The following is a 9,657-nucleotide window of genomic DNA, read 5'->3' as shown; positions in this document are numbered from 1 at the left end:
CATCAAATCATAAAGTATATTGTAGACCAAAATGACATGAATTTTATGTCACAAAGGACCACATACGTCTTGTCACTAGCAATCTTTTCAAGACTTTACTTGAGTGGTTATTAGTTAACGAACGAACAACTAATCAAACCTCAAGGAAGTTACTTTGATAGTTCCTACTTCTTTAGGGACATATTCAAACATTAAACACAAAACTATATTTCCATCTTTACTCCTCCTACTTGTCTATATTTATCTTGTCAATTACATGTCATGCCACTTAATCTCCTTAACCATCTAACTCCATATATTTGTCTCTCAAAAACCATGATGCAAATCGGTGCAACACTTCCGGCAAACAACCTCAACAAATTTCAAGCTAGACTCTCTGGTGTCGGCAGCCGCAATAATGGATCACTTCTAAACCCTTTAGGAAGAGCTTGTTATACAAAAACCATGCTGAACACCAATACCTTGTCAACCACAAGATCAACCATGCAACACCTCTCTAATCTTGAGAAACTTATCGGTACCGAGCCTCGGGTTGTATTAAACGAGCCAGAAGTTAATCATGAGCCGGTTAATAACAATAATAATAATGTTAGAGAAAAGAGTTTGTTAGGAGGATTGAATTTGCCTCAAATTTGGCCGGAGAATAAGGTGGTGGAAGAGATGTCTCCAAGGCATCTTAACCGGTTGCGAAGGTTGTTATCGAAGAACGGTATTGAATACTCTCCAAGGAATAGTTTAGGTTCACGGTGGAGGGAGTATCATGGGAGTAATAATTGGTCCGGGTTAATTGATCCATTAGATGAGAATCTTCGGCGAGAAATGATTCGGTATGGCGAGTTTATTCAATCCGCGTACCATTGTTTTCATTCGAATCCTGCCACGTCAGCGGAGGAGGCTCCGTCGCCAAGACAAGTGGCGTTGCCTGATAGGTCGTATCGTGTTACGAAGAATCTTTATGCGACTTCTTCGGTTGGGTTGCCGAAATGGGTGGATAAACTTGCGCCAGGGCTCGACTGGATGAGCCAGCGGACGAGTTGTATTGGTTATGTGGCGGTTTGTGATGATCAGAGAGAGATATCACGTATGGGACGGAGGGATATTGTAATATCCCTCCGTGGAACTGCCACGTGTTGTGAATGGGCTGAAAACATGAGGGACTTGCTGGTACAAGTCCCTGGGGCGAAAAATCCTAATGATGGTCAACCAAAAGTGGAGTGCGGGTTTCTAAGCTTGTACAAGACAATTGGAGCCCATGTGTCGAGTCTGACTGAGTCAGTAGTTGAAGAAATCAAACGACTAACTGAGTTATACAAAGGTGAAACCCTAAGTATCACGGTGACTGGACATAGCCTTGGTGCGGCTTTAGCACTATTGGTGGCAGATGACTTAAGCACGTGTGCGAAAGACATGCCACCAATAGCCGTCTACACGTTTGGTGGGCCTCGTGTTGGAAACCAGGCTTTCGCTAAACGTCTGTGTTCCCAAAACGTAAAAGTACTACGGATTGTAAACTCTCAGGATCTTATCACTCGGGTCCCAGGAATGTTTGTAAGTGAAGAACTCGATAAAAAACTAAGAGAATCAAATGTCGGGAACAAAGTTCTCAACATACTAGATAATAACATGCCATGGGCGTACGCACATGTCGGGACAGAACTAAGAGTCGACACCAAAAGCTCGCCGTATCTGAAACCGGATGCTGACGTGGCGTGTTGTCATGATTTGGAAGCATATCTACATTTGGTGGATGGTTTTTTGGCATCAAATTGTCCATTTAGGGCTAATGCGAAGAGAAGCTTGGTTAAGTTGGCTCATGAACAAAACTCAAATATGAAGAAGCTATATACAAGGGCACCAGAATTAAAGTTAAATTTTGAAAGAGGTGTGCAACTTTCAAGTTGTTTGCCAAGTCCTTCGTAATAAAACCTTAACATAAATTAATGTACCATAATAATTAATTGTTGTTACATTCATTTTCATTTTCAAGAAGTAAGAATTGTTCTTCTTGATTATATGCATATCTTATTGGATTCATTTGTAAGGTATTGACATTGTAGAATGATTCTTGTAAACATATTATTAAATTACAAGAAGATGTCTCAATTTTTTTAATGTGAAGCTGATATCATGATGATTTTGACTTAAGCGTATAGCTTGTTTGGTTTATTTTTTATGAATAAAGTATTTATATCCATTCTTGAATTAATAATTGTCATTAAGTTAATTACCATCTAAAGAGTAAAAGGGACCAAAATTATCAAAAGATCAAAAGGTTGCATAAAGTATTTCCAGCAAACATTAATTCATAAGTCCAAAATGCATAAGCCCCTCTCAACTCCTAGCTTAGCTTCAGATGGCCGTTGCATCCACCGATCTCCCCGGTCGGTTGTGTGGCTTCTAAGTTCTAATCCATCAGTCACGGTTCCTTCCAAGTTGGTTCTTCTTGTACAAGTTTGTTAGATTACTGAAATATTGGGTTTCAATGATCATTGATGTTATACTAAAAGTGTGGTGGATGAACAATGCTTACTTGTAAAGAGTTATTTTTATTATTATTATTATTGGAATTAAAACTACGAGCTTGTGTTATATTAGCTATCAAATGTAATAATGTTTGATCATATATGCAATGGTTTAACATAATTCTCAATTTTACAATTAAAGGATATATGTTTAGAATAGATTTCATTTGTTTTTATTCCTGGTAACAACCTCCGGATAGCGGTTGACCATATTGCGCCCCCTAGTATTCATTTTCTTCTCTCTCGTGTCTTGCACGAGAGATACTCTATATATATGTAGATAAACTTTCATTTGTACTGTCATGTCACATTAGTCGTAGCTCTTGATACTGCAGTCACACGTAGTGTTGCAAGGTGAAATGCTAATGGTCAATACCAAGAAACATGGTTTGGTGGAACGTTATAGTGATCGCGATTCATTTGATAACAAGAATTAAGATTTAAGTGTGGAAAATTTTGGGTCTATATATTTCCAGATAAACAGCTATAATATAGACTAAAACACATACGGATCCAGGTAAAAGGCTTTACTAGATACTGGGTGGTTGTTAAACCATGTTAAACTCTTTAGTTTTTATGAAATGGGTAGAGAATTGTAACATCTGCCCATCTCACCAATATTGTATGTTTTGCCAACGAAAAGCTCACGGATTTGTTTTTGTTTGCCATGATGAATACTTTCCATGAGGTCACCCATCCTGGTACTACTTTCATTCATCTGAGCACCTTAACTATGGAGCTCTCCTCTTGTTCACTGACATTAAACCCAAAACGCGTTGGTGATTTAAGAGACGTGACATTTACTTATAAACCAAGAATCTCTTCTATCCAAAGCCGATATAGGATTCGCCTAGGATGTCACAAGAATCTCTGTCTATATTCCTTATTAAGCATTTTTGCCCCATTCCATGAGACGTTGTCATATATTTGACTGCTTCACCGGTCCGACGACTTTCAATTTCAATTATGTCGTTAAAGATCTTCCTCCGCCGAGGTTTTATTGCCCCTTCAATTATCTTAGTAACATCCTTCTATTCATACTCCTCAACATTGTATGATAATGGTAAAACACTGGATTATTTATTATTTATGGTTGTCATATAATATATAGAGATTATGACAAAACCCTAGAAACATAAGGTGTTACATAGGCTCACGCTAATAATGTCTAATAATAACATAGTCCAATACTCTCCTTAGAGAATCGGAGCAGGTCAAAACTAGAAGCTCGGGTTGGGAAAACAAAAACAAAGAAAACAAGAACAATAATATCTAACAATAATATATTCTTAAATTTCGATCAAAACTCTTTCCTAAATTCCATAATACGACACTTCAATTTATAATGTTCAAAGACAATCCACAATTTTGAATGATCCTGTAGTCCTACAAGCGGTGTAAGTGGCGAGGCGACAATGAGGGTGTGACTGTAGTGGACCGTAGCCCTAAAACAAAGCAACAGTGGCTCGACTAGTGTCAACCATCCAAATCCAGAATCAATAGATTAGAATCTTTTACGTCCTTTCTACAAAAATCAAACTTCGAACATATCTCTTATGAATATAAAATTGTTTGGGGCCTGTCTAAATTTCAAAGTTTTAAATTAGTTAAAATATACAATTAAATTAATTTGCATAAAGCATGTATATATAAACATACAAATACATCATATCGGCCAGTTGAATAGTTGGAAAGACAAATAGTCTAGTACTAAATACTTGTTTACATTAAAGATAATTGGCTTGTTTTTAAAATTCACACCGGTTGATACACTATATATATGTAGGTGACTAGGTGGCTTGTTGGCAGTATAGCAACAAACTTTAGTACACACTTTCTATGGCTGAAGTGCCAAAGTGGACAACATGTTTAAGTTTGGTCCGCAAGGAATGCAAGGCGAAGTCTGGGATGAAAAGGGCCATTGCGAACTAGTCGAAATTTTTATTTCGCACCAACAAGATCTCATTAACTTGATCCAGTTCACTTATCGGACCGCCCAAGAGAAACTCATTCAATCAACACATGGAGTACCTAATGGTTTGAAATTTGACATGGTAAGCACAACCTTCTTGATTTTCACTGTTTTGTAAATATTTTAGTTTCATTTTGCATATAGATAGATGTATATATGTATATAGTTGTAATCTATACTATACTAATATGAAACCCGCGCGATGCTGCGGCGGTAAGAATTTACAATTTGATACATGTTTATGTTAGTTTATTAATCCTCTCATGATATAGTGTATAGTATTTATCCATATATGTTTAGTTATTCTACAAAAAATAGAAAAAATTGAGAAAGATGCAAAAGATTTGTGCTAAAAAAATATAAAAATTAGAGAGTGAAAGAAAAAGAATAAAGAATATAATAAAAAAAAAACTCATCACTCAAAATTTAAATAAAAAGCGAAAAAGGTAAACAAAAAAACCAAAAATGTTCCTCCCGTCTTCCTCGTTCTAAAAAAAATGTTGAAAAAAATATCATTGTTTTTTTCGTCATTGATAGTGTCTTTTTTCTTAATATTGTGTTATGTTACTCAACATAATGTTATATTTTTCTCGGCATTATGCTATATTTTTTATTTATATTTATATTAGTTTGTTATAATCGATCTATCGAGCCGAGCCACCTAGATTCGATTACAAAACGAGCCGGCCCGGCTAGATTTTTAATCAACCTTTTCCGAGCGATTTTTTTTTCGAGTGTTGGGGGAGACACAGGGTTTTTGGACACCCATAAATGTATATGTCACCAAAAGAATTACAACTCATATCCAAAATAATATTAATTGGAGTTGACTTATTTCTTTTTATTTTGTAAATTGAATTATATAAATGGGAAGACTCGTTTTGAAAATTATAATTTGATAAAGTGAAACAAAGGGCATCTTTATTTGTTTAAACATTTTATAGGTTCGTAATGCATATATAAGTTGTACTTTAATGCTTCATTAACTTGTAAATTATAATCTACACATTGGTGTTGAAATTTTTTTATATCTAAACGAAAAAAACATTCACGTCGTAGTATAGGTTTTGGTTCTTTTATAAACATAATATATTTAAAGATATTGAGGGAAAAAGTAAATTTATAAATTTGTCAAATTAATGGCAAAATATGATGGGCAATATATGCAACAATTTCTAAATATTATAAAAGTCATATAAAGTTTAAGGGTAATAATTGTAGCTATAAGGGAAGAGAATGTAAAATATTTATAAGTTTATAGTTGCATATATAAGTTGTACTTTAATGCTTCATTAACTTGTACATTATAATCTACACATTGGTTTGGAAGATTTTTTATATCAAAACTTCGATAAAAATTAGCACGTCGTAATGGTATGTTCAGTTTTTTCTAAAACATACTATATTTAAAGATATAGATGGAAACAAAAACATAAATAAATTTGTCAAGTTTTTGGATAAAGATGAGGGTTAGATGTGTAACTATTCTTATATATTATAAATGTTATATAAAGTTTAAGGGTAATTATTGTAACTATATAAGGGTAATTATTGTAATTATCAAATTAAAATGAAAAGTTATGGTTATTTTATGAATATTGTGTAAAGACCTAAATACCCTCAAATTTTTAAAAAATATAAGCATTTATAGTTGTACATATTGCATAATTGATTGGATCTCTTAAAATTTAAGAGATCATTTACTCACTCTTTATATATAATCTATACTATATATAAAGAAGGAGTGAAGGACCTCTTAAATTTAAGAGTTATAAATTGTATTACATGAATTACAACACATAATGCATGTATTAAAGTAGTTAAGGGGACATAATGGTATTTTGCCACAATCATATAAAACGCTTGAAAACAACTTAAATTAATAGCCCCTCAACTTTAGTTAACTATTTGTAAATATAAGTAATAGTTTCAACTTTGGTCCCTCATCTTTACTTATATACTTGACAAGTTTATTTATTTTTTTATTTACTTCTATATCTTTATATATTTTATGATTTAAAAAAAACGGAATTTATTGTTGCGACGTGCTTATTTTTGTCAACGTTTTGACATAAAAATTGTTCAATACTGAAATAATAAGTAAAATGTACAATTTATTAATGCGTTAATGTACAACTCCTCTTATAATAATAATAATAATAATAATAATAATAATAATAATAGACATAGTTGATATCAAAAAAATCACCAAACTGAATGTTCATTTATGCATATTATATGGAAGATAAGATAGCGTAACTGAAAAACTATACCATACAAAATTAAAGAAAGCAGACAAAGCTGGAAGTGTTGATAGTCAAATTCGGATCACCTACAACCAAGCCCCCGAAAGATTATGGGTATTCATGAATAGTAATCCATTCTCACATAAAAGTTGTCATTTTGTTACACTATAAAGTGTGAACTGGAAAATTAAGAAAAGACGGTATAGGAACAATTGTCTAGCTTTCTATGAAGTACATATTAAACACTATAACATTTGACGTATGAGAGATTATTGTAATAGTAAATTAATTATACCAGTACGTTATAAACATTAAATTTAATATTTAACTTTTGCTAAATTATGACTAACTGTTTGTTTTTTTTTTGTTTCGCTTAAAAAGTCTATAACGGGCTTATATATGCGGGTACGCATACATAAATCTCTAGAGACAGTTTGTTTTTTTAAGACCTGAAAATTACTTTTATGATCTTAAAAATAAGCTAACATCCAACGTTTTCACACCCTGCCAACACTCACTGTCCACCACCGCAACCACTACCCATCGTCCGCCGCCACCACCACCACCACCCATAGTCAGTCATCACCACCCACCGTCTATAACCACCACCACCCACCGTCGGCACCACCACCATTGTCAACCACCACTACCGTCTACCACCACCCACCATTCCCCACCACCGTCGTTCACACCTACCACCATCGTCTTCCACCAATCGTCCACCACCCACCACATACACCACCACCAATTATGTTAGCAGTCTACATACGTTAAAAAAACAACAATCTTCCTCTTACAGACTACAGAGGTTTGGTCCAAATATTCTTTTACAAATGTATACAAATATAGTCCGCATACTACAAATATTCTACCTTTAAAAATCAAACGACATGTTAATGTTAATGAAATATATCACTCTAACCAAAAAATTTGCATCATTAAAAAAAGTATTTTTCTTAACACTAAAGATTATAACAATCATGAACTATATAATAATAATTGTAGATACATAAATAATTGTAAATATATGAGAAGTCAAAGTAAATAAGAAAAGTTAAAAGCAAATGGCAGTACATCATCTATATCTATATCTATATCTATATTAAGTATAAAACATATAAGATGGAGAAAATTGTCTTTTTAACCATTACATAGGAGACGCTGGTAAATTAAATGGGTTTCCACCGGCAACTTTACAAATCATCTAAGGCGACGTTACAATTGAACTTTAACAATCAATTGCAAATCAATATTACAGAGCAATTGATTGATTGCGACCTTCCATATCCCCCAAATCTGTTTCAATTGATTAAGACCTAATGACTATCCTTCAACTGAATGTTTCAGTTCATCTATTAATATTATCATCTCACTTTTATAACACACAAATAGATAGAGAAAGGGTTGTATCTCTATTTTCCCACCTATGTATTTAGATATTCCAAGCATTTTCTAACTTGTCTGGTGAATCAGATGATTTAATGGTGAAGACAGCTTCTATCTCATTTAATTTTAGTTTGATTATTTGCTACTTGTTTATATGAAATTCTATTATTTGATCTCTGCCGAAATCACATGTTACATCATTATAAAAGTTCTTTTTTTTTTTGCGTTTTAGCAGAAGACAAAATGTTATGCGAATAACATCATTGTGAGAAATTGATCTTTGGGGTAATCTTTTCGATCTTATAGTTCAATTGAAGTACCGCATTGGTTGGAACATGATTTGCTCAATGTAGTTCATTGTACTTGACTAGATCAGTTATTCTCTTTTATGTTTCTGATGTAGGAAATGATCCGGTCTTGACAAATTGAGATTGTGAGTCTTCGGTTTTCTAAGTCTTTTGTTTTTTGTTTTTGAATTTAAATGTTATATCATTACATGATCATTAAAATAATTGGCAAATGTGTATGAGCATATAAATTAGTTTGAAGTTTGAACATGTAGATGGTCGTTGACTGTTGTAAAGCTTTGATCGGATTTCAAGTATTAATTATACAGGATACAATAATAATTAACTATTATGTTATGTAAGTTGAAAACATGAACTAAATAATTTTTTTCTTTTTTACTTACCTTTCAGCTCAAGATTTTGCACACGCAGACAAGCTGCTGAAAATTCATAGGAATTGGATGAAACAGAGCTACATTCGTAAGTGATTATTGATTTTTTTTCAGCCCGATTATTAGAAAATGATAGTAAGGGTAGGCTTCAAGTTTTCATTTCATATCATTATTCTAGACGTGTCAATGAACCGATGAACACAAGCGAGACATGCTTATGTTTATATTTTTAACTTAACGTCTTAACCAAATAAAAAAGTGGACACGGACAAATAAACGAACGGGTTATTATTGTTCGTGTTTGTCTATGTTTGTTCATTATTAATATAAACTAATGGTTCACGAACGTAGATAAACATAAGTGAATGTAAAGAACATAACCGAGCGAAACACTATGGTTGCACGTGCAAACCTTCCTCGTGATATATACTACTTTTTTTCTCATTTCTATATAAACGAACGGGTTATTATTGTTCGTGTTTGTCTATGTTTGTTCATTATTAATATAAACTAATGGTTCACGGACGTAGATAAACATAAGTGAATGTAAAGAACATAACCGAGCGAAACACTATGGTTGCACGTGCAAACCTTCCTCTTGATATATACTACTTTTTTTTCTCATTTCTATAGGTTTCGGCTGATATTTCGTTAGAACTATTGTTTCAGGATATTGAGTTTGTACAACTTCATCTAATTGGTGCATATGGTGTTGGTTGCCTCATTAGTATTACTGAAGGTTGGTGTAATAAAGCATAAGGTTAGTTGTACAAGCTGGGCTATTTTCATGCTTTAAAGTTTTAGTACAATGATGCTACAATGGATGACAAAGTCAAGCAACGTAAGTACGTA

At 33.2% G+C, this 9,657-nt stretch overlaps 1 long non-coding RNA gene and 1 pseudogene across 1 annotated transcript; both read left to right on the top strand.

The window, feature by feature from the left end:
- LOC143635402 (phospholipase A1-Ibeta2, chloroplastic pseudogene) lies at nt 1-2,022 on the top strand (annotated as a pseudogene).
- Nucleotides 2,023-8,372: 6,350 nt separating this feature from the next.
- On the top strand, nt 8,373-9,657 carry LOC143635404 (uncharacterized). Its single transcript, XR_013154050.1, has 4 exons — nt 8,373-8,579; nt 8,831-8,893; nt 9,475-9,572; nt 9,610-9,657. It is a non-coding gene; the product is annotated as an uncharacterized LOC143635404 (long non-coding RNA).

Source organism: Bidens hawaiensis, unplaced genomic scaffold (genome assembly GCF_021521415.1).
Source record: "Bidens hawaiensis isolate Kalapana, Puna unplaced genomic scaffold, B.hawaiensis_p1.1 tig00007499_1, whole genome shotgun sequence".
Classification (NCBI taxonomy): domain Eukaryota; kingdom Viridiplantae; phylum Streptophyta; class Magnoliopsida; order Asterales; family Asteraceae; genus Bidens; species Bidens hawaiensis.
Note: the sequence above shows the minus strand (reverse complement) of the source record. Positions and strands in the feature narration are given on the sequence as shown.